Genomic DNA, 24352 nt, shown 5'->3' on the forward strand with positions numbered 1-24352 from the left:
GTGAAAAAAAGCTTGTGCTTTGCCTCTCTGTTGTCACGTGAGATCATCCTGAAACATGCTAACAAATCAGTAATTTCAGAATTTGCTGGTCTGGCAAGAAACATCCCTTAAAGCCAGTAAGCAAAGGAAGATGATGGTGACAATGCCATGAGTGGAAAGGCCACTGGAGTGATTGCCTGCTCACACTACCTGCTGAGTGCAGGGACAGGAAAGTCAAAGGGCAAATCCAGGGCAAATCCATGGAGCCAGCTGTTCTTGGAGTGCCAGAATGAATACAGATGGCTTTTCCACAACTTCCTGTCCCCTGGCTGATGGCTGATGATCTGACTGCAGCTTATGTTGGAGTCAAAGCATTTTTAAGAGGGTCATGTTTCGGCGCTCAAGTTTAACTCTGCAGAGACATTTTTGAGTGTGCCTTTGTGATAATATCATTTTGTCCACTGTAATATCGGATCATCGAATGTGGAAATAGTTTTAAGGTGATTTGTGGCTTAATATGTCTAGAAATGGGTGAAATTCATTTGAGGATGTACAGTAAGTTAGATTTACTCATCTGCCTGTAACACCTCCCTGTATGTGTAACACCCACTACCACAATGCTGATCCACAACTGCCACTTTTTAAGAAAGCAGGTTAAATCACATCTAGAATCAGACTAAATGGGAAAGATGGTATTCTTGACTGGTAAGGACCACTAATGCCACTAACTTGAAAGAGCACAGAATGATAAAAATCAGAATTGTTTGGGTTGGAAGAATCTTAAATTCTGTCCCATTCCACCCCCTGCCATGGGCAGGGACACCTCCCACTAGCCCAGGGTGTTTCAAGCCCTGTCCAGCCTGGCCTAGGACACTTCCAGAGAAGCTGTGGCTGCCCCATCCCTGGAAGTGTCCAAGGCCAGGTTGAACAGGGCTTGGAGCAGCCTGGGATAGTGGAAGGTGTCCCTGCCCATGGCAGAGGGTTGGAAGTGGATGAGCTTTAAACATTTTCCAACCCAAAACATCCTGTGATTTTTATGATTCTCAGAAAGAATGCAAGAGGCTGGGTGGCTTTCATTATTCAGGCAATCAGGCAATATCACCAGTTTTCCTCTGCATATTTACTACTAATCAATATGGTTCTCCACAATTTATGATTTCATGAGATATATCACTGAGTATCTCACCTGTTCAGTCTTAGCAAAATGTTCTGGAAGGTGCCCTACAACATATAGCTCAGAATCAAAGCAGTCTGTGTTTTCTGCTTGCTGAATTAAACTACCCTGCCACAAGGTTTGGTAATCCCTTGTAGTCGATGCTGAAAAAGTAAGAAAGGAGTGAAATGAATGACTTCACGTTTGCCCCAGGGAAAGACACTTGTGTTATTTATCCTTTGGCAGTTACCAGGTCTTGAAAATCAGGAGTCATTCTATCTCTGTAATAACGTTATGCAAAAATGACATGACCTGTGAATTAGTTTTGTGGGATATGAAACTCTCTGTCTCAGATGAAGTAATCCACTTCTAGTTGAAGCAGGGGGGCTGAACTGACAAACTACAGAAATTTCTGGGTCTAGACTAGCATGAAATGGTATGTTGATCTACATTGTAAGTTGACAGGCATACAGAGGGAAATATATAAAAGTATAAATGTGTCCACTGTGGACTTGATGCTGAGACTAATCCAGCAAAAGGATTAGGATTTGGGATTTATTTAACTCCTTTCTAATATAAAGAGTGATGATGTTTTTCTCTCTGATAGCAAATGGTGGAGTTTGGAACAGTACTATGGAGATTTAATTCCCATGCTGTGAAATGAGGAACAGTCATGCTCCTCACAGGCAGAAGCAGAAAGTGAAGGCAGAAACCTTCACAGCCAGGGTGTTCAAGGACTATTAATTTACTTTTTGTGAGATCAACTACCACTGAATGCAGTAGAAAAATGTTGAGGTGGTGGAGAGTAGGAATGCCCTGCAGATGGACCCAAACAGGCTGGATTGATGGGCCAACACCAGTGGTGTGAGGGTCAGCAAGGCCAAGTGCCAGATCCCTACACTTTGTGCACAATAACCCCTGCAGCTCCAGGCTGGGGCAGAGGAGTTGAAAAGCTGGAAAAGGCCTGGGATGCTGGGGACAGAGGCTGGGCAGGAGCCCAGGTGTGCCCAGGTGGGCAGAGGCCAATGGCCCTGGGCTGTGCCAGCCCTGGTGTGGGCACAGGCCCAGGGCAGTGGCTGTGCCCTGTGCTGGCCCTGCTGAGGCACCTCGAGTGCTGTGCCCAGCTCTGGGCCCTCTGGCCAGAGAGACCTTGAGGGGCTGGAGCGTGTCCAGGGAAGGGAACGGAGCTGGGGAAGGGTCTGGAGCACCAGGAGGGGCTGAGGGAGCTGGAAAGGGGCTCAGCCTGGAGAAAAGGAGGCTCGGGGGGACCTTGTGGCTCTGCACAACTCCTGACAGGAGGGGACAGCTGGGGGGGGTCGGGCTGTGCTGCCAGGAACAGGGACAGGAGGAGAGGGAACGGCCCCAGGCTGGGCCAGGACAGGCTCAGACTGGATATTAGGGGAAATTTCTCTGCTGAAACGGCAGTCAGGCTGCTCAGGGCAATAGTGGAGTGCCCATCCCTGGAGGTGCTCACGGGGTGTGTAGATGTGGCACTTGAGGACATGGTTCGGAGGTGAACATGGTGCTGAGTTGATGATTGGACTTGACGGCCTGAGAAGTCTTTTCCACCGTTAGCAATTTTATGATTATATGGTTTCTCTTGGGTATTTCCAGGTTGGTTGAACACCTTTTTCATATACCAAATAAAATTTTAAAAGCATCGTTTTTACTGAAGTCAGTTAGATAATTGTTTACTAAAAAGAAATACAACTTTGTGAATATGTGTGAATACATGGGTGCAGATTTTGGAACCACTCTTGAGCCAGAGAGCATGCTAGACACACACACTGGGCTTTCTCTGAAGTAGTTTGTAGTAATTTCCATTTTCAGCCATTTTTTAAATTCTGATGAGCTTAAATGAGCAAATTAAATTTCTGGAAGAAAACAATTGTCCATTATAAACACCTCCTTTTTGTCATTTTTTCCTAATGTGCTCATGTCATGCTGTGTAAGTTATGTCAGGGTGGTGGAATTTGTGAAAGGATTAGGTTTATTCTGTATCATCTCTTTCCCCTCTGGTGTATTTGATGGTACAAGATGATTTTTTAAATTTCAAATCTGGCAAACCACAGAGTAACATGTTGCTTGCTATCTGTAAAGCAAATGGAGCTCACCTTTGCCAATTTACTGCAGGGCTTGTTCCTACTTTCTTTTTTTAATTATGTTTTATTTTAATTTTCCCCTGTGTTATGGCCATCCCACAGTTGCAGTTTGCAATGGGAAAAGTGATTGAATATTACAGGATGGAAACTGTCCAGTTCTGCTTTTGCTGAACTGGAGAAGTTAGTCAGATGTGTCAGATGAATAGCATAAATTCTGATTTTCCAGTTATGTATTTAACTGGTTTTGTAGGATGGGTGCTACTCAAGTGTGAAATATTCTTGTATATCACTGCTAAAGCACATGGCATTTTACATTTTCACATGCTTTGATTTCATGGTAAAGGCAGAGGAACAAAGCTGGCTATGGTTTTTGTATTAGTCACTAACAGAAAGTGGCCCATGTAATTTCTCCTATATGCTAAGCCACCTCTTGCTGTCAATATAGACACAATTCACCAATCAGCAGCAATAAAAGCTCTTTAATTGCATATTTTTGTTACAAATATTTCTAAGTAAGCATGTCCAAAGTATAAAAAGCATAATTAAAATCTAGAATTCAACTATCTGGGTCCATTGATAGAAATACAGCCACATTTTAAATGAGCTTTAACAGTTTAATAGCTCTGTGCTTCAAAGAAAAGTGGATTAATACAAATAGCCTGCAAGGAAAGATAAAGGTTCAGATCTCAGCAATCTGTAAAACTTTGCATTTCTATGGAATCCAATTTCAGGCTGCACAAATAAAGTTAAGAGGATGAGTAAACTTACTGCATAGCATATTTTGTTATCCTAACTATTGTTGCTCATTGAATTAAATTTGATCATTCTGCTGAAGTTCCATTTTTGCTTCATATTCCTCATGATACAGATATGTTCTGTCTTTGATGTTCTCTAAATGTCATTGAGGCTAATGCCATATCAATTAAATATGCTGTTTGAGTACTTTTTTTTTCTACTAGTCAATCACTGACATTTTCTATACAGCTTAGCATTACCATTCAGAAACAGATTTTCAAAAGAACCTCAGATTTTCAAAAGGCTTCAGACCTCGGTGTGACATTTGTTTATTTAGGTACCTAAGGAGAGTAATTGCTGTGCTGAAGGAGATGGTTTACCAGGTTCATATTAACTAGGATGGTTCCACTGTCATTAGTGGAAAATTGTGTGAACAGTTGACATGTTTAATAAGATTTTACCTCCTGGTTTGGTTTAGTAGGTTCAGGTCCTGATTGCAAAAAACTTTGGGACAGAGAACAAAAGAGGAACAAAATAAATAATGATGTGAGGCTGTAACAATAAAAGAAAAAAATCTCAGTCTGACAGGAGGAATCCTTGAGGATTTTGTGAATGAGAGAATTTTAATACATGGGACTGAATTATTTACAGAGGGTGGCAAAGTTCTGTGGATTTAATGATTAGGGAGCAGGAAAGGAGTTTGCAGAGCAACAGCATTGATACAGGACAGTGAAATTCTGAGGTTTTTCAAAAGAAATGAGGGAAAATTTACAGGTGATTAGCTCAGATAATAGATCTCATTGAATTCAAAAGGTTTCTTGCTGTATTTTTTTGCATAATATGAAGTGTATTGGTTCAACTTAATTTTACATAGTTTATGTCATCTTGCCTTAAGTAAATTTTGCCACCTAGCTGTGGTACTGGATGACACCATATCTCTCACCTAAACCCAAATGATTTTCTTGTATAATTTGCTAAAATGTTACTTTCTCTGTTTCCATTAACCAACTTTTGCTATAGAATTAGGAGATATTATTCCCCTCCAGCCTTCCTAGGCCTCTGAACCCTTGGTGTTGGCTTCTGACAGTGGCACTGACACTGACGCACTTGGCTTACTTGCAAAGAGATTTCTTCACCCCATGTCAGATGTGGAAGAAAGCATAATTCCTATTCATTCTGGCCTTTAATGGCATATCCTACCTTTGGGCAGCTGGAATTGCAAACTAACTGTTCTTCAAAGGTATGAACTTACAGGTTTTGTTATTACACTACATGCTACCTATTATAGGTATTACAGTTTGTACTTATTTTATTTTAAAAACCCCAATTCAACAAGAAAAGCACTTCAGTTTTGTGGTGATGTGTTTGTTTCCTTTATTTTGGGAACTGTTCTTTTTCTCAAACATTCTGAAACAGACATGAAATATTTTGGAGAGGAGAAAAACATTTTGGCTGAAATTTTACTGTTATCTACTTATCAAACCTGTGCCTCCTTTACTTCCATGTTATAGGTGGATCTCAGGAAAAATTTCTTCACTGGAAGGTGTCACTGTCATTGGAACAGGCTGCCCAGGGAAGTGGTGTAGTCACCATTCCTGGAAGTATTCAAAAAAATATTCAATGTGGCACTTAGAGACATGGTTTAGTGCTGGGCCTGTCAGTGTTATCCTAATGGTTGGACTCAATGATTTTAGAGAGCTTTTCCAACCTTAATTCTTCCATGATTCTACAATTCTATATTTTAGAAGCTGTGCTCTGCAATGCATCCCATACCAAGGGGGTAGGGAGCATTCTGCATTAACAGTGCAGCAGAGCAAGGGCAGGAGAAAGTAATGCACCTCTTGTTCTACATTTTAGAAGAAATCCCCATGTGGAAAAGAGGGATTAAAGCCCCCCAAGAAAAATGACAGCAGTGTAACAATCTTTCCTATATATGTTACTGAATATGTGCTCAGATGGGGATTGTTTAAGCTTTGGGTTTTGCCAGATGGGTTCTGGAGCTGGATTCAGCTGTGTCAGTTGTAGAGGGGGACTGTGGATAGCCTGATTGGAAATCTCACAGTAAAATTCCCTCATATGGTATATTTCTCTTCTTCTGATTGGCTGCAATTGTCACTGAAAAGTCAATCTCAATATGCAAGTATTTCTTACTTGCATACTAATTTGTAAATTAGATTAGAGATGAATTTATAGCACAGCTAAATAACTGGGTGCAAAAAATGGCAAATTTGTGGGCTCGTGACACTGGAGCACGAGCAGATCCAAGGAAACCTGTCCTCCTCTGCATAGGATGTGTCTTGTAAGGCCAATGTGGGCCATAAAGAAAGTGGTCTGCAAACAAGCCATGCCTCATTAGCTGAGACCAATCTTACAAGATCGATCCTGAGCTTTCTTAAACTGAATTCTGCAGGTCAGATCTTTTGGGAAGAGAAGAACTGATGTGTCCCAGACTTCTGCTAAGAAAGTGCGAGGACAAACAGTAGGTTTGTTTGATTTGTGTGAGATTGGTGCTGTGCTGGGGACTAACCAGGTCAAACAGAAATGTTGGTCAGGTCAACCAAGCTTTAGAGGTGTAAATTTATTTTTTCAAGATAAATTTTTTCTTGAAAAAGATGGTTTTTCAGTGTTTTTCCACTGTTTATTGACAGGCTTTCGTGGTTTTCTCTGTGAGAAGCATACTGACAGCTTCCTAATCACAATATTTTATAATGTACTTGTTCTGAAATTAATTTCATACAATCTCTAAGATAACATCAACAGCCAGATGAAATGTTGGAACCCTGGTTGCTGAGAATTTCAGACTTTCTGTGCTGACAGGCACTGACTCCCAAGAGAACTCTGCATTGACCTAAGGCCACGGAGAAGGCTTCCAAAATGGAATGATATTTGCGATTATAATTGAATGAAAATATGGGATTACAATTGAATGATAATCAGGATTACAGGTGTGGAGTTTGAATAGAAGTATGTAATATCACAGGGTGGAAAACTTTGAGTTTAAGGTTTTAGAATATAGTAATATATACAAAGCAAGTTTTAGGGTGAAGGCTGTTCCTTCTTCTTCACCTTCTTTTCCACCTTCTTCTTCATGGGTTTGGGTGTTTTTTTAAAATTGGATAAAAGTCCACGTTGCGGGTCCTGGGTGGTTGGTTATTGGGTTAAAAGTAAAAATAATTTAGGTGTCATTTCTTAATTGGACAGTTTATCCTTAAAAGGCCTTGTAGAGAGAGAGATATTGCTCCAGTTTTAGTTTGTTAGAGTGAAGTGCTGTAGTGCTCATGGTTTGTGAGGCTAAGAACTAATATAATAATAGTTAATAATAATAATAATAATAATAATAATAATAATAATAATAATAATAAAGAACTAATGAACATCTGAGTCCAAACAATGAAATGTGAGCTTACACATATGCTTCATCTCTTTGCTTAAAAAAAGACATGAAGAATGGAAATATATGGTGTCATATCAGAGGCTGGAGCTCAAATGTTCCCCTTATCTAAAGAGTGCAGGATCACTCTGTGGATATTTGCATGTTCATCTGTTCTCAACCTCCAAAACTGATTTGAAAGTTGTAGTGAGTCATTAGCCACTTCAACATTAATTAATAAATACCCTCAGGTACTCGAAAGCATTTCCTCCAAGAAACTGAAGTAAAAAATTGGGCCAATGTCACAGCTTTGTTGAACTGCTGTGGGTACTGTCAGGACTGACATTTCCTTTGGAGATCTGGAGAACAGAATCAGTTCCCTGACTGCCATCTCTCCCTTTATGGAACAGGCTAAAATGCTGGGAATTTTCTAATTCAGAATGTCAAATATTCAGTGCTGGTAATTCCAACAGTTATAGAGCTTTCCTCCAGTGTCTTTCTGCCATTTAAAAGTAAAGTAATGCTGACAAAACACTGAAATAAATGTATTAACATTTCTATTTACTTTGTTAGGTTAACTTCAAGTAAGAAGTTGAGACTGATAACACACAGAGAGAAATAGTTACAGTAAATCCCAGAGAAACCAAGTTTATTAAAATTTTCTTTATTCCAAACAGTCAAGCGGATGAATGCCAAACACTGCATTATGCAATGGTTTTAGTGCTACCTGAAAGGAAAGGGAATATCACTATACAGCCACAGCTTCAGAAGTGATGCTTCTGTAACCTGTTATCCTCCCCCAAATCCCTAGATATAGATTCTTCCCTGTAACCATCTGGATGCAGCTTCCTGGAGGTTTTTCTAAAACACACTTTCACCTAACAGTTGAATTTAAATATAGCCTCTCTGTTGCAGGCTGGAGGGTTAAGTGTCATCTCAGTGTAACAGTCAGCATATGGTGCCTGGCGCAGGGAGAAAGAAAATTGAAGTCGAAGCCAAGCTGTCAGGAAGCTGCTGCATGTCTCTAAGATAAACTGCAGAGTTTCTGCAGTGCTTCGGGGCTCCTTTCTGATATTTATGTCTGTATTTGACACTTTTGGAGTGGTCACAAGGTGTCCTTGGAGGGCAAAGAAAAAATTACTCAAAATTTCTGGTGCGCTGGCATATGTATTTAAAAAGCACTTGAGACAATTATTGCAATTAGTGAGCAGCTTTTTTAAACTGCAAGCTTGGATGAAGAGAGAGTGTTTTGAGCAGAGAGGCCCCTCTGAGCAAGGCTCATAGGTGTGCTTGCCCATCTGGCCTCCAGATTTCACAAACCTCTTTGGAACAACAGGTGAAAAGGCCAGGTGAGACCCAAGGCAGCCTTTGGGTTTTCCATCTATCTTCCCTTCTAAGGCAATCTTTTTCCCTATCTGCTTCTTATCACTTTGGTTTACTTAAGAAAACTGGCTTTTAGTGGAGAGAGTAAATCCAGCAGAAAGGGATGCTGCTCTTGTAAGGGAAAGAGCATTGCCAGGCTTTACTAAACCATTACAGCATCCCTACAACTTATCTCTTGTGTAGACTGGATTCAAGAGGTTGTGCAGAAATTCTGTGGCAGCTGCCCCATCCCTGGAATTGTCCAAGGACATGTTGGATGGAGCTTGGAGAAACCTGGTCTAGTAGAAGGGGCAAGGGGTGGAACTGGATGAGCTTTTAGATGCCTTCCAATCTGAACCATTCTCTTCAAAAGATTTGATTCTGAAACCACATGAACATTTTCTCAAAATGATTTCATTTAGGCAATCATTTGAAACATTGACTTTGTTGAAAGTTAAATATTTCTGTATGAACTACACATAACTCTCTCCTATGTTTTTTTTTTCCATTGCTCTTCCTGGTAGTTTTGGGAATTACCTCATTCACTATAAAAATATCAAAAAGTGTGAACTTAATATGGCTTAATGACTAGCAACAGCAAATGCGTATATGAAAGATGTTGTGAGATTCTGTAGAGGTTTAGATTGTAAGAACTAGTCATAATCATGATCAAAAAGTAATTAAAAATCCTAATTTCAGCTACTCTCCAGAGAGACTAGTATCCATCTATTTGTGTTAGTTTAGATTTTCATTTTTTAAAACTCCTATAGTTTGATTTAAGAATTAAAAAGCTCACATCAACCAAACCAGTTATTTGTGTTGTTGAGATATTAACACACTTCCTCTGGCCATTATTGCACGAGCCAGTAATCAGAATTACTCAGTGCTGTGTTCATCCCTGTTGTTCCTGGGAATTACATAATTATGGTGATACCTGGGAATAAAAAAAGGTGATTTTTGTAGTTCACTGACTGAGCTGCTCTAATCTGATCTAATGAATTTCCTTCCTTCCTTCCTTCCTTCCTTCCTTCCTTCCTTCCTTCCTTCCTTCCTTCCTTCCTTCCTTCCTTCCTTCCTTCCTTCCTTCCTTCCTTCCTTCCTTCCTTCCTTCCTTCCTTCCTTCCTTCCTTCCTTCCTTCCTTCCTTCCTTCCTTCCTTCCTTCCTTCCTTCCTTCCTTCCTTCCTTCCTTCCTTCCTTCCTTCCTTCCTTCCTTCCTTCCTTCCTTCCTTCCTTCCTTCCTTCCTTCCTTCCTTCCTTCCTTCCTTCCTTCCTTCCTTCCTTCCTTCCTTCCTTCCTTCCTTCCTTCCTTCCTTCCTTCCTTTCTTCCTTCCTTCCTTCCTTCCTTCCTTCCTTCCTTCCTTCCTTCCTTCCTCCCTCCCTCCCTCCCTCCCTCCCTCCCTCCCTCCCTCCCTCCCTCCCTCCCTCCCTCCCTCCCTCCCTCCCTCCCTCAGGGGAATGAGGAAAGCAAATAGCTGAGTACAGTCCTTGTGCTTTAGGACGAGACTTTGGGTTATTCAGGGAACTGGACAGCTTTTTGGAAGAAAAAGCAGCTCTGGGAAGTTGGCAAGGCTGAGAAAAGAGAATCCTCTAAGCATCCTCTAGGCACAGTCAGGAAAAGGAGTGGATGTATCAGGGGACCAGGTTGGGTAAGCAGAGCTTTGGGGCAAACAGGCACTAAACAGGAGGTGGGAGCAGGGACAAGCTGCCAGTGAGAAACTGAAAAACTTCCTTGAACATGCAAAAATAGTGTTGGGAAAATGAAAAATTCGCTGGAATAGAGACTTGCAAGGGACAACAAGGGGGACAAAAAGAGCTCATACAGTTATGTAAGCAACAAAATGCTGTACAAGGCAAATTTGGACTCACTACTGTATGGGACAAGTGATTTAAAAACAGCCATGATAAGGCAGAGAGGGCTAGAAGTATTTCTGGTTTTATTTGTGGAGTGTTTTTTCCCTTCCTTCCCATCTGTTGTTATGAACAAGTTTTCTCTGCCTCTAAACTGAGTGGATAGGTACTAAGGGGAGAAGAGCTACCAAGAGAAAATGAAGATTGAGTGAGGAATTACATGAGAAAAACTGGATCATGGAACCCCATGGGACCTAGCATGTATCCAAGGGTGCTGAAAGGGCTGGGTGATGTCCTCGTAAGGCCCCTTTGCGCTGCTCTTGAAAGATCATAGAGACTGAGTAAGTTCCATGATGAGTGGATAAGTTAAAATTGAACTCATCTTCTAAAATGTCCAAAAGAATGGTCTAAGAAACTGATCACCTTGGTTTGGATCAATGGGAAAAGCATGGAGTGAGACCTCTAGGAGCACATTTTGGGAACTTGATGGCCACATAGAGTGGCTGACAACAACATGGATTGACCAAGGTTAAATCATGTGTGATCCACCTGATCACCCTGCAGGGAAGTGACTGGATTGGTGACTGAGGGCACTGACTGCCCCACACCTCCACTGTAGTGAGGTTTTGTCAGTCTCACAATGTGCTTGAGTTCAACTTGATGTTGCAGCCCATATGGGAGGACAATCACATGGACAACAAACATGTTGTGGAGGAACTTTTTCTCCACGAGAACAGTTAATAACCGAAGAGGTTGCCCAAAGAGATGAATTTTTTCTCCATGAGGACAGTTAATAACTGAAGAGTTGCCCAAACAGATGGTGCAGTCTCCATCCTTGTCTGATTTCAGCAGGAGGTTGGATCAGTGACCTTCTGAGGTCCCTTAAGCCTGTGATTCTGTGACCCTTATAACATTGCTGAGCTAGTGAGATGGCACTGACTGCCATTACAAGTGTTCAGAGAATATTTTTCTCTCAAATATCAGCTTTTCAGTAAGACGGAAAACCTCAGCTGTTCCTTGTATGGCTTCCCCTCCAGACTCTTCACCATCTCCATGCCCCTCCATGGCACTCTTTAACAGCTCAAGATCTTTCTTGCAGTGTTTGGTGCAAACACTTTCAGTTTTGGGTAAACATAGAGGAACTTCTTCCCTAACCTCTCCCAAACCACAGTGAACACCGCTTCTGTCGTTACAAAACCACAACTTTTCATGAAAGAAGGAAAAATGAAACTCTGTGAGGAAGACACACATTCTGTCTATACTTCTAGCTGATGAAAAGCATTTTCCTATTGAAAAGAGTTTAAAAGCAGAAAAATCCTTGTCCAGCTACATTGTTCATTTCTTGCAGAGAACCACTGTATTATCTTCAGGATATTCCATTGTGTTTCCTTTATGTATGGCTCAAACATATCTGCTTTATATGATGAAAAAACAGTCAGTGGTATATGTGTGTATTCTGGGAGATTTAGCTCTGTGGTTTTAAAAGAGTAGGCTCAGATCTTTCTGCATTAAGTTCTAGAAAAATGCTGATTTATACAGCTCATTAAGGGTCTCAGAAGTAACTTTTAACTGAGAAAATATGGGTGACTAAGCTTATATACCTTTGTTTGAAACAGATTCAGAGTCCAGGGCTTAGAGTGCTTTTTGCAACTGAGAAAACTTCTGCCCAAATCCCTTTTTCCTTATAGATTCATTGTGTGACCATGCACAAATCCTTTAGCCTGCTTTGCCACAGATAAAACCAATTTCCTGCCTCACAGGAATCTGTCAGAAGGAATAAATTTAAATGTGCCCAGGTACTGTGGCAAGGGTAGGGGGTGTGGAAATTAACTGAGCACCACTTTTGCTCAATCTGAACTTGTTTGACCTTTCTCATTTAAAATTTAACTTTATGTATAGGTTTAAGGGGATTGTTTCCTGCATGTGTATATGTGTGTCTTCTCATCTGAATCATCTAGAAATGAAAAACATAGTAGGAGGCAGTAATAGTGATTATAAATTGAGCTTGTGATGAACAAGTTGCACTTTTGTTAGCACAGAGGGATGAATTTCTCTTTTTCAAAACCATAATCTTGCATGATTTAGTCCTTGTTTTTACAGCACTGTTGGGATTTTCAGTGTACTGTGGTGTCTTATGTGTATTGCAGGTGTGATTTCTACTCAAAGTGTTCTTTGCTCTTTGTAGAAGGAAAAGCAAAGTGATGGATGAAAGACTGGACAAATTGTCCAATCCTTTCACCCACCAAGAAGTAGGATCTGGTTTCTATGTGATGGCTTTGTGAGATGTGAGCTGTAGATGTGTTTCTAAAACAGCTCCACACAGATCTCTTGATCAAGTTCTTGTAGCAGACTGTGGTGAAGTACAGGGTCAGAAGGCAATAAAAGCCTGATAAGGTTTTCTCTGGACTAAAAGGGAGAAGAAGGAAGGTTTATCCTAAAAACTGGAAGCTTAAAGGAACAAAGGATTACTATGGATTATCCAATAAATATTAGTTTCCAATATCACCTGGCCACAGAAAAATTTGTAGGCATTTCTTGGATTCCATCACTGTATTCAATGTCTTTTAGATGAAAATAAGATTTAGATTCATAGTGCTTAATTTATGATTGGATGTACTTCAAGAGAGAGCCTGCAGTTCAGCCATGGTTCTTGGGACAGCATCATTCACTCACAGGAGAAGGAGGAATCTTTAATCCACAAATTGTGGGGCACCACTCATTGTCCTGCACTGTGCTAGGTCAGATCAGATGCATTCCACAGTCCCTGTTGACCTTAAATCAGATGGATATAAGAATCATTTGAGACAACTGGGGGCTGTGATCATGTCTTTTTATTTTGGTGTGTTAAAACATGGGAGTCAACAAATGTGTATAAAGCACTACAGGCAAGACAAATTTTAACAATTCTCATTCAGTTCTTTCACTGTGTTCACCTTTTGAAAATCTGCTTGTTTGACCCAGACAAGGTGATGACAACTGTTATAAAGTCACTCCAGGAAAATTTCTCTCATTGATCTACTTGTACAAACAACAAGGATCAAGATTTTGCAGTATGAGCTCTTAACAATCTTGGAGACAGTCAGTGAAAGGGAAAAAATGTGAATAAGAGGTAAGACACAAATGTAGTTATTCAGGAAGGTGGAGAAGATTGGCAAGTGGCTTTTGTAATCGCCATCAAAATTTTACTATTTCTTCAGCAAACCTAGTAAGTGTGAAGAAATGGATCTGGAGAAGAAATATTCTCCCATGTTAAAAATAGACTTCAAATACTGGAGTGAACAGTTTAAATATAAAACGGTTTGTGAATGAAAAATCCATTGAGGGATTATTCAGTTCAGCTGAAGGTCTTTATTGCATTTTTAAAGTTTTGAATTTTGATATTTTCACCTCATTACTCACACCATTTTCCAGATGATTTAGGAATATGTTGAACAAGAGAGATCCATGTGGGATGAAATAATCTTCTCCCTTGTGCACAACTCATAATTTTTTCCCCCTATATTTGTTTCCTATCTTTTAGCAATCCACTAGAGGATCTTCTCTCTTGTCCCATTGCACCACAGCTTCTTTAGGAGATTTTGGCTAGGAAACTTCTCTAATGCCTTTAGAAAGCTGAGTGCTCTAAGATGAAAGTGAAGCTGTTTCTGTTTGGATAGAGGAAGGAACACCCTCCCTCTGGTAATCCCCTCCAAAGAGCTGTAATGGGACCAAACAGAGCCAGTATCATTACTACAGCAAAATCATCAAAGCCAGCCCATTTTTCCCTCCATACTGCAGTGGTATCCTGGGACAAATCCTGCCACAGGCAGAGCAACTATTTGTGCCTCAACAGAGACATTTTGCCTAATACTCCCTTGCTGCTGTTGATCAGACCCTGCTCCTACTTTCCCAGTGCCTTTCATCACAGCTCACACCCTAAGCAGTGATAAACCTTCACTCCCTGAACCCACACAACCCAAATTCCTGGGTTTAAATCCTGAACCAAACTGAGGAGTCACAGCTAGGTGAGCACGTGTCCTCACAGCCCCCTCTGATCACATCTGTCTCATTTAATTTGTAGCTGTATAAGATTTAACCTGTAAATGAAAAGAGAAAATTGAATTTCTAGTGTTACTCAGTAGGCAGGCCAGGTTGCCTGTGGGCTTGGTAGCAGATGTGTAGTAAAAGAGGCCTCAGTACCTTTCCAGTGCCATTTATGGTGCTCAGAAATCCACATGACCCTTGGAATGCTGACAGTGGTACCAACTGTGAACAGAGAAAGAAATCAAAAACGCTTATGTGGAAGGTGGGGTGTCTTTCTTCCCCAGGAAATTTCCTGCTAGTAGTCTTGGATAATACAAAGAAACTACACTGAACAACTACAGGAAGGTATAGTGGAAAACACCTAAACATTTTCATGTGCTCTTTGCTCCTGGTTAAAAGCTGATTGATGGGTTTTCTACAACATTGTGATAAAATTGCATTATGACAGTTTATACAGGCTGAGTTATTCTCATGTTTTGATGTGATAGATTTAGAAATCTCTTTTTAAAATGAGTCAACTAAACCACAATTTTGATGTGAAATTTATCCTGGAGTGGTCATGCATTTTTTCCAAAGCAAAGCATTTGCTTGTGTTATATCAAAATGTCAGTTAGTTTTTATTTTACATGTTATTCTCAGTCAGAATATCATTCATATGGTACACAATGATCTCACTGGATAGAAATGTGTTCCATCTCCTGGATTTGTAAATGAAAGCTGTAGTTTTGCACAAGCTGTGCCAAAACTCATGTTGTTGCTGTCTTGTGCCTTTTTCTGCCACCAAGGGGGTAATTGTAGCATTAAGTTAGTCCTGTATTTAAGATATTGTAGAGGAAGGAGACAAGACAAGGGTAAAGAAGGGTTAAAAAAATGTGGTCCAGCAATTTCTTGGGAAATAATATTTCATCTGAAAAGCAGCAGTGCTCTCCCAGGTTGAAGAATGTGATATGTCCACTGGGAGTGGCCTTTTGATATTTTCTGTTACCTGTTAACTTGCTAAAACTGATTAAATTATTCTTGAAGTGTTCAAGGGCATATTAGATGGGACCTTAACAAGCTGGTCTGGTGAAAGGTGTCCCTACCCATGGCAGGGGATGGAACTGGATGGTCTTTAAGGTCTCTTCTACCCCAAACCATTGGTGCTGAGATTCTGCATTATGATTCTGTACAATAATATGTTTGCATAGCTCTGGAACACAGAATCAATGACAAAAACCATAAGGAAGGCAGGAAAATGAGCGTGGAAAATGTTGCATAAACTTCCCATGCACATCAAGGTGCAGCTCCACCTGTCTATCAGACTTCTGCCCTTCTTGCTTCAGTGGGGAAGCAGTGCCAAGATCATGGGATCATTCCACATGCTTCTGGTGTGAGTTACAGAATCCTCTTGCAGAATCATAGATCCTCTTGTAGAATCATAGAATTCTCTTGCAGAATCATAGAATGCTCTTGTTGAATTGTAGAATGGTTTGGAAGGGACCTTAAGACCATCCTGTTCTAAGCCCTTAACACTTTCCACCAGACCAGGGTGCTCTAAACCCCAGCCTTGAACACTTCCAGGATTCCAAATCCTTCACTAAAAACAGAAGGCAGGATATCTAAAAGTACAAGAGGTAATGCACAACTAGATCCATGGAATATGCTGTGACAAGATAGTAGAAGGAGAAATACCTATGTGAATATTTCTATGAGAAACCATGACTGATGTTTTCTAACGTAAACTTGACAAGGCTGTGAATGTTCATATTTCGATTTTTAAGCTGGTAAACAACGGGGCAATGAAGAAATTTGCTTCCGTGGTAAAGCATTGCACAATTAAACCTTCTCGGTTGAGTGCTGAATGCCTTCAGCTTCCAGGGAAGCTGAATACCTCACAGGCTTGCATTCCCTGCCAGATGCTTTGTAGATGTTAATTCACCCATCTGTGAACCATCCACTCTACCCCAGCTGGAGGTGGGATACAGAAAACACAGGGAAAATAGCCAGTTAAACCATGGCCATTTCCTATACTTGCACTGAAATGTGTGGCAGGACAGATCAAGGAAATCCATTTAGGAGAGAAACATGTAATTAATTTCTAGGTTTTTTTCTCCTAATATTAATAATATAAATTTACCGTCTATTTATTGATTTTATTTAGCTCATTTAGAACTTTTGAAAGTGACAGACTACTTAAAAATCATTCTAAATCATCAAAAGAGCAAGCTTGGCACCACATGCAGACTCTCTCCTCTAGATCCAGTTGCTGTGTTTCAAGGGCATTGCGGAGAGAGGTGCTGTGGGGAACCCAAGAAGAGAGTACAAGGGAAGAGTATAAAGTCAACCTCAATTCCCAAAAGGTTTTTTTGTCCTGGTAAGAATCCCAGCCAGAGGTAATCCAGGGCTCTTGCTGAAAAACAGAAACCAAAGTGTCAGAAACAAAAAAGGATTTTATTTCTTAGCCAGCTTGTGTTGGGCTTCAAGTTTCAGCCCGGGTTTAAAATATAGCTCCAGCAGGAGAAAATCAAATCAAGGATCTGTCAGCTGCCAATTTTCAGTAGAATATTTCACAGATAAAATATTTTTATTTTGAATCATCAGCAATTTCCAACCTTTCATAAGTATTGAACCTCACTCAGACTACCTTATGACACATCAGCAGGTATGTTACAGGAGCCCTTGACCTGGGAGGAATTAATGTATCACTAAAACATGAATTCCACTATTCAACTGGTAATATTTATATTTTCTGCAGAAACCAGCTTTTAAGACATTTTTCATCTTTCCTTTCACTCTCTCTTTTCATCTAAAGCTTTAGAATTTGATATCTGCCCTCTTCTAGCTAAACTTAATGTTTTATCTGGGTGTTGAGAAGAAAATATACAGATTTTAAATAGAAGAAAAGCTGTTTACGGGTGTTAGATTTCCCTTGCTTTCCAATCTGTGCTGCAAAAAGCAATGAAGCTCACTCAAAGTATAAAACACCATTTGCCTTGGACATCTCACCTCCATTTAAAGTAGTTTTGCACCTGTCAATGAGGTCATGATTAAAAGCATATTCAAATTGCCTTTTACAGAGTACTGTCACAGCTCACTAATAATTGTCCCCAGTCAAGCAAGGAAATTCATAGGATGTTTTCCTTGTTTTTTTCCAGTGGAAATTGAGAAATGGTGTAATAGGTTATATACTTTAATGTCTGTAAGCCTTGCAGCTCATCACCACTGTAAATAAATTAATTGTTTTTCTGTTACTTTTCCATTCCATTTATTACCCCTTCTGAGAATTACACAACACACATGTGCCTCCAGGAGTTTGTTGATTTCATATCAGATATCAGGTAAAGTTGCTGCTCTACCCTTTCTATCTGAGAGCTCTGAGCCAGGCCCTTTGGAAGACTGTAGGAGGAAAACATTCCTGGAATGTTCGCATGTGGGACACAGTAAAGAGGAAGAGCCATAATCAAACAATCTCATTCCTTTGGTTTCCTTCCAAACAATGCTGGGCTAAAGAAAAGATCTCTCATCTTGCAGAACTGACCCTACAGTGGGAAGGGAAGAAAAGTGGTGTATCACCTTATTGCACAAAAAATCAGTTTCATAAGTGAAAACAAGTTCTATGTGGATTTGCTAGGCTGGAGAGCCTTTGGGTAATTATCAGTATCTTTCCATTAAAAATGGAAATAAACAAACAGATAAATAAGGACATTTGCAGTAGAGGAATTTGAACAAGCTTTAAATATCTTATCTTCATAGCAGATGATTCCTTTTCTTTACCCTAAACATTCATGCTTTTTTTTAATCTGACCAGCTCTTTTTCCTTTTTCTAGCCCCTGGTAAACACAATTGTGAGCCTATAAAATCCCTCTCTCTTTATCTGTTATGGGGATGCAGCAGTACTTTGCAGCAGCTCCACACATTTTCAAGTCAGTAAAAGTGACACTAGTTCTAATGTAATAAGCTTAGAAACTGCATTTATTTAAGCAGTTAATGACTCTTCCTACAGTAAGTTTTCATTAGCTTGTTTTTTATTTTCGTTCTGTTTTCAAGTCCCCTCTATTGTGCAAGGAATGATGAAGCTTGGTACCATGGCAGAGGCTTTTTGATTTGCTTGCAAGCAGCAGCAGTTCTTTGAATAGCCTCAAGCTGCATCAGGAAAGGTTTAGATTAGCTGTTAAGGGGGAAAAAAAATCACAGAAAGGGTTGTAAGGCATTAAAGGTTTTTTCCAACTTCAGTGATTCCTTCTGGAGGGGGCTGACAGCTGGTCTGTGAGCCAACAGTTTGAGCTAGCAGGGGAAGTAATTGAAAAGGAAGGAAGGAAGGAAGGAAGGAAGGAAGGAAGGAAGGAAGGAAGGAAGGAAGGAAGGAAGGAAGGAAGGAAGGAAGGAAGGAAGGAAGGAAGGAAGGAAGGAAGGAAGGAAGGAAGGAAGGAAGGAAGGAAGGAAGGAAGGAAGGAAGGAAGGAAGGAAGGAAGGAAGGAAGGAAGGAAGGAAGGAAGGAAGGAAGGAAGGAAGGAAGGAAGGAAGGAAGGAAATTAAATTAAGGAAATGAAGAAGACAAGGTCATTTGCATGGAAACCAAGAGAACAGAGATAAGCAAGGGATATTTGCAGTTGGAGAAACAAAACTAATACGTGCATTCAAGATTTTTGTGAAAGCTTTCCAAATATGTTCACACAGATTGATTGCTGTGCACCGATAAATATGATGAGCTTTTTATTGTGACAATGATTTAATTGCAGGCTTTGTCAGGAAACACGCTTGGTTAAGGAATGTGTAAAAGAGTAGAAGAATCAGCAATAAAAAAGCCTTTGATACATTGTTCAGTGTGTCATTCGTGTCCATCTCGACTACGACAATTCCATGCCTCTATGATTCCATGAATGTCCAATTCTCTGAATCTTCTGCACCATATTGCCTTTTCCAAAATTCCACGAGTATGTCTGAAGTTGGCCAGGCACATCCAACATTAAGAACCTCTTACACTCATGTAAAGGCACTTGTTTTGCAGTTCCTTGGGAGATGATGTCAGCCTGCGATATTCAAGGACTTTGCCCATTGAAGCAAAACCCTCCTCCTCATCCAAATTTTTTTTTTTATTCTTGGTTACTCAAATTGCTTTCACTGGGATAATTACACGTGCTTCAGGTGTCTTATGCAAAAGATGGTTTTGTGACCCTCCTTTTCAGTCATCTCCTTAGACCTGACAGTGGCCTAACACCTTTCTACTAACTCTTCTCATGACCTGAGTACCTCTGGTTTGAGGGCTTGTTCATCACCAGTGATTAAAATAAGGAAATAAAATCCAGGAAATATATAAATAGAGAGATGTGTAACCACAGTAATAATTTGTATGAGCTGTAGAATTCAGCTGACTGGAACTCAGCTGCCTCTAAATCAGCCTTGGCAGAAGATTTAACCAGCTTTTTCTTACATACACTGCTGTAAAGTATCAACAATTATATAATGATTTTATTTTCTAGGCAGGTAGAGCTTTAGTTGCTGCTTTTCTATATAAAATCTTGTATTCTTCAGGGCATCCTGACAGTTCAAAGCAGGGCATTCTTCATTAAATGCTCTTGACTTCGGAAGTGTCCTCCAAGCCACTCAGATTTTGTGTCTTTCAGAAGTATTTATGCATTTCTCTGTGCCTTTGTGGGATTGGATTGCAGGATAGAAATATGTCAGATTAGGCTTTTAAAAGTATTTCTTTAGCTTTCAGGTGTCAAAGTAGATATTTGTTTAGGAAATAGGTAATGAACAGTGGACATAATAAAAAGTCAAAGCCTGTTTTCAGCAAGTATGGCCAGGAACCATATAAATACTGTTAGAAAAAGCAATGTGAGCTGCACTGCAAGGTCTCACTTCCAGTTTTAGCCATACTGTGTTTTCTCATTAAAACAAGGAGCAAGAAGTAGGTTGTGAATCGGCGACAGCGTTTCCTAAATTGACCTCGCCTTTGGTGCCAGTAATAGAACTGGGTCTTTATGAGTGCTCATGCCTCTTAACGTGCCCAGCTGGGCCACGTCTTTATAGGCACTTATGCTATTTGCATCACAGTGGCAGGACAGATGAAAAAAGTCCTGGGGCCATGCAGCTGCCATTTCTTTAAACTACCACCACTCCAGCACGTTTAGGGCTTTAAACAAAACGTGTCTTAATGGTTTCCCTCTGTGTTCATACTAAGAAAAAAAAATAAAAAATAAGCTGACACACTGGACTTGAGTGCAAAAGACTCCAGTGTACCTGCTGAGATGGAAGAATCTGGAATATAAGAGAAGAAGGAAACATTTGAGCACCTGGGCAGTCCCAGCTGCTGCTCCTGGGAAGAGTGAGCAGCGTGGACAGCCCACTCCTTCCACATGCCAACAGGGAGGATTCTCCTGGGAATGCAGAGGAAGGACTTACTGTTTTTCTTGGTGAGAGAATGCTGTTCTCTAGTGGACTACAGGCTCTGAAGAGAACTGATATCTGAGGAATTGAAAATGATTCAGCAAGCCACTCAATGTGGGTTTATGAATAAAGCTACCAAAAAACCAAATTGCAGAAGATGGAGTAAAAATCAGTAGCACTAATACTAATGCTGTAATAGTTGTCAACACTACAGGTATTTCTTATACTAGAGAGAGAAAAAAGTGTTTATATAGCTGGAAAAGATCCATCTATAGAAATAATCACAGATGACTGGAAGATATATGACCCATAATCTGTCTGAGTGTCTTGGCCAAAGGGTTCCTTTAACACTGCTTGACCCAAAAGGCACAGAAATGTTAAAGGAAAGGGTGGGAGCCCCAAAGCCTGGCTCCCTTTCCATTCATGACATTTATTTTCCCTTCAGCTCTACACTGAGAAGCTGCTCTTTGGTTCTTTTCCCGTGCCTGATGGAGCTGCCATGAACTGAAACATTTTCATATTTCATTTCAGCAGTAGTTTCACTCCAGTGGTGGATGAAGCGATTCAGCCACAGGGCCAATATACACCTCAAAGTTTTTCTGAACCTTAATGCTATTTTGTATTTCGAAAGCCACTACACAAATGAAAATTGTTTTTCCATATTAATCAAAGTAAAAATATTTCCTTGCTTTAGTTGCTTTATTGTCAGTTGAGAAAACACAGAGTGCAAATTTTAAATAGTATCCTTCCTGAACCAAAAACATGGTGTCTTTATCAAGGTGTTCTATTTCTCTCATTGGCTCTTTTCCTCACATTTAAATGTACCATCCCATAATAACACCATCACTGTCTGTGTTACTTATTAAATTAGCTTGAGCCAAGACCAGGCAATAATTAATGGGTGGTTCCCTCCGCACCTAGTAACTGGAGAATCAGATTTTTAAAAATGCTGCTTTTGTTAAGAAATACTAAAAATTATTTACTTTATAGTATAGATTAATTGAAAAAATAATACATAAGAAGGTTATAAGGTTAAATTGTGCCTAGTACAGAATGAGAAAAGAAATCTTTTTATATTTCATATTAACAGAGCAGAAGAAGATTTGTTTTTTGTTTTCCTTCTAATATCAACACAGATATCAAAGTACATAGATCCAAGAGTACATAGATCCATGAAGTATCTTGGGTGTCACAGTAGCATTTCCAGTGTGTGCAGCATATCTCACAATTCAGGTTAAAGAGGACCACAGGAAGCAAGAAATGCATGCATGGCAGCCAATAATCTGCTCTGAAACCTGGGCTGTGCTTCTGAGAGTATTTTGGACTAGTCACCTTCCTGAGGGGATTCTCAGAATTAATTTTTGGGATCCTAAAATATTTCAGTTAACATGGGATTTATCTTTAGGCGAATGAGTAACTTTGGCTTATTGGCTAAAATTATTTTGATGAGACTGAATGAATTGAAATATTGAAGAAATGTGCACAGCAATGTCCTTTAGTTGTGTATAGGTTTTGTAAATTCAGTCTTGCAATGTTGTTTTATTTTAAGAAGATAATGCTTATCTATCTGTGCATGTGGATTTTATTTTAAACCTTTTTTCTTTACTTGCATTGAAAAAAAGATAGGAAACACATGTTTTTCCTCTCTACAATTTCAGCAAAATCACCGGATATTGTATTGTACAGTGTAAAGGACATTGTATTCTGCTGTAGGACAAGTTATAGCTGTGACAAAACCATATGATTGCAGGGACAGCTCTTTATAATGGAAATTTGTTTAGGTATGAGGAGGCTACAGAAAAAGTTCAATATCCAGCTATAATATACCCTCCAAAATATGTTCCAGGTAGCATAAAACAAAGAGAGTACTGAAGAGTGGACGATAGGGATGTGAAATACAGCCTTGGAAGGGCTGTTTCATGGTTTTTTTTTATTTAGTTGCATTATGCATTTAATTTCTTCATCCTCTGTTAGATCTCTGTTATTTTTACGGTTTAGTCTCTCTCCCTTTAGTAACTAATGGGTGATGTTATAGAACTGGAGTATTTAACACCAAAAAAAGCAAAGGTTTAATATTATTTTAAATGTGCAGATAAGAGAAAACAATTTGTTCCATGACAATAGAAATTCAAAGGATTCTTGTTTTGGTGTTTTTTGTTATACAGATTTTCTCATTTGCAAAGAGAATTACCATTTAGAAAAAAACCCTGCAAAAAGTCAGCAAAAGTCGATGTTATTGAAAATAATTATATTTTAATTGTATTCTCTTTAATGAAGAAATTTTCATTTTCAGAAAAGAAATTATGTTCTTTGAAAAATAATCTTTGCTATCCAATATCAACACTATTGCAAAGCAAGTTTTGGATGTGTGATAATTTTTGGGGCTACATCTTTGGATGCACATGTCTTTCCACAGTTTTTATGGCCTTAATAAACTCCTGAAATGTAAAGATATACTGAAACCATAGCAGATACCTTCCTACACAGCATACAATGCAGCCTGAAATTTATCCAGAATGAAGGACAACTCCTTGTTTCAGTGCTGAAAAGCTTTGAAAATTATCTGGGTTACACCTTTGGAAGTGAAGAGCCTGTGCTGGTACTTTTTGGACTAATTACAGGAATATATTTAGATTTAGATTAGATATCTTAGAAATCTTTGCCTGTGAGGGTGGGGAGGCCCTGGCACAGGGTGCCCAGAGAAGCTGGACTGGATTCTGGATCCCTGGAAGTGCCCAAGGCCAGGCTGGAAGGGGCTTGGAGCAACCTGGGACAGTGGAAGGTGTCCCTGCCCATGGCAGGGGTGGCACTGGTTGGGCTTTAGGTCCCTTCAAGCCCAAACCATTTTGTGGGTCTGTGGTTCTGTATTTCTCTTCATGGGCCTTCAGGTACAGTAGAACACATCAAAAATGGAAATATGTTTGGAAATGCAGTGCGGTTTGGGGGGAAGAAGGATGGGAAGTGGTGACACATCAGTTCCTCTGGTGCCAGAAATCTGAATCCTGCTGTGTAGCAGAAACTCTCCTGTCCCAGGCTGTTAGCTCCTCCTGTAGCACTCTGCATTCAGGTGATGTTTGATGGGCTCATTAGGGCAGGGTTCAGCCTCTGGAACCTGCATTGCAGCAGCACCTGAATGTCTCAGAGTCTGCTGGAGTGAATTGTGTGTGCAGGGCTCTGCAGGGACAGAATAAAGTCAGGAATGCTTTTATCAGTAAAACTTTTAGTGACAAATATTCTTTCCTTCTAAAATGTTTATTCTTTTCTGCTAAAATGCTGTGTCTTGGTCAGGGAGAACCATCTGATTAATTTTGGGAGGTTTTCTTCCCTCCTGTTTGTGGATTGCTGTCTGAAGCCTCCAGAGTGGTGATCAGTTCTGGCGCTGAGATTTCTGCCTGTGCAGCTCATCTCTG

At 40.0% G+C, this 24352-nt stretch overlaps 1 protein-coding gene and 1 long non-coding RNA gene across 6 annotated transcripts in view; one reads left to right on the plus strand and one right to left on the minus strand.

Moving 5' to 3' along the window:
- The window catches only part of BRINP3 (BMP/retinoic acid inducible neural specific 3), a 195421-nt gene that overhangs the window by 31710 nt on the left and 139359 nt on the right, over positions 1 to 24352 (plus strand). The gene's annotated exons all lie outside the window — the stretch shown is intronic.
- On the minus strand, positions 5474 to 16180 carry LOC135304862 (uncharacterized). Of its 3 annotated transcripts, none has more exons than XR_010366087.1 (5): positions 15863 to 16180; positions 15559 to 15762; positions 15249 to 15384; positions 14730 to 14795; positions 5474 to 5564 (listed from the first exon to the last, which is right to left on the minus strand). It is a non-coding gene; the product is annotated as an uncharacterized LOC135304862 (long non-coding RNA). The 3 variants fall into 3 exon arrangements; XR_010366086.1 differs by lacking the exon at positions 5474 to 5564 and adding an exon at positions 12477 to 13322; XR_010366085.1 differs by lacking the exon at positions 5474 to 5564 and adding an exon at positions 13410 to 14626.

The sequence above is a fragment of the Passer domesticus genome, chromosome 7 (assembly GCF_036417665.1).
Source record: "Passer domesticus isolate bPasDom1 chromosome 7, bPasDom1.hap1, whole genome shotgun sequence".
Classification (NCBI taxonomy): domain Eukaryota; kingdom Metazoa; phylum Chordata; class Aves; order Passeriformes; family Passeridae; genus Passer; species Passer domesticus.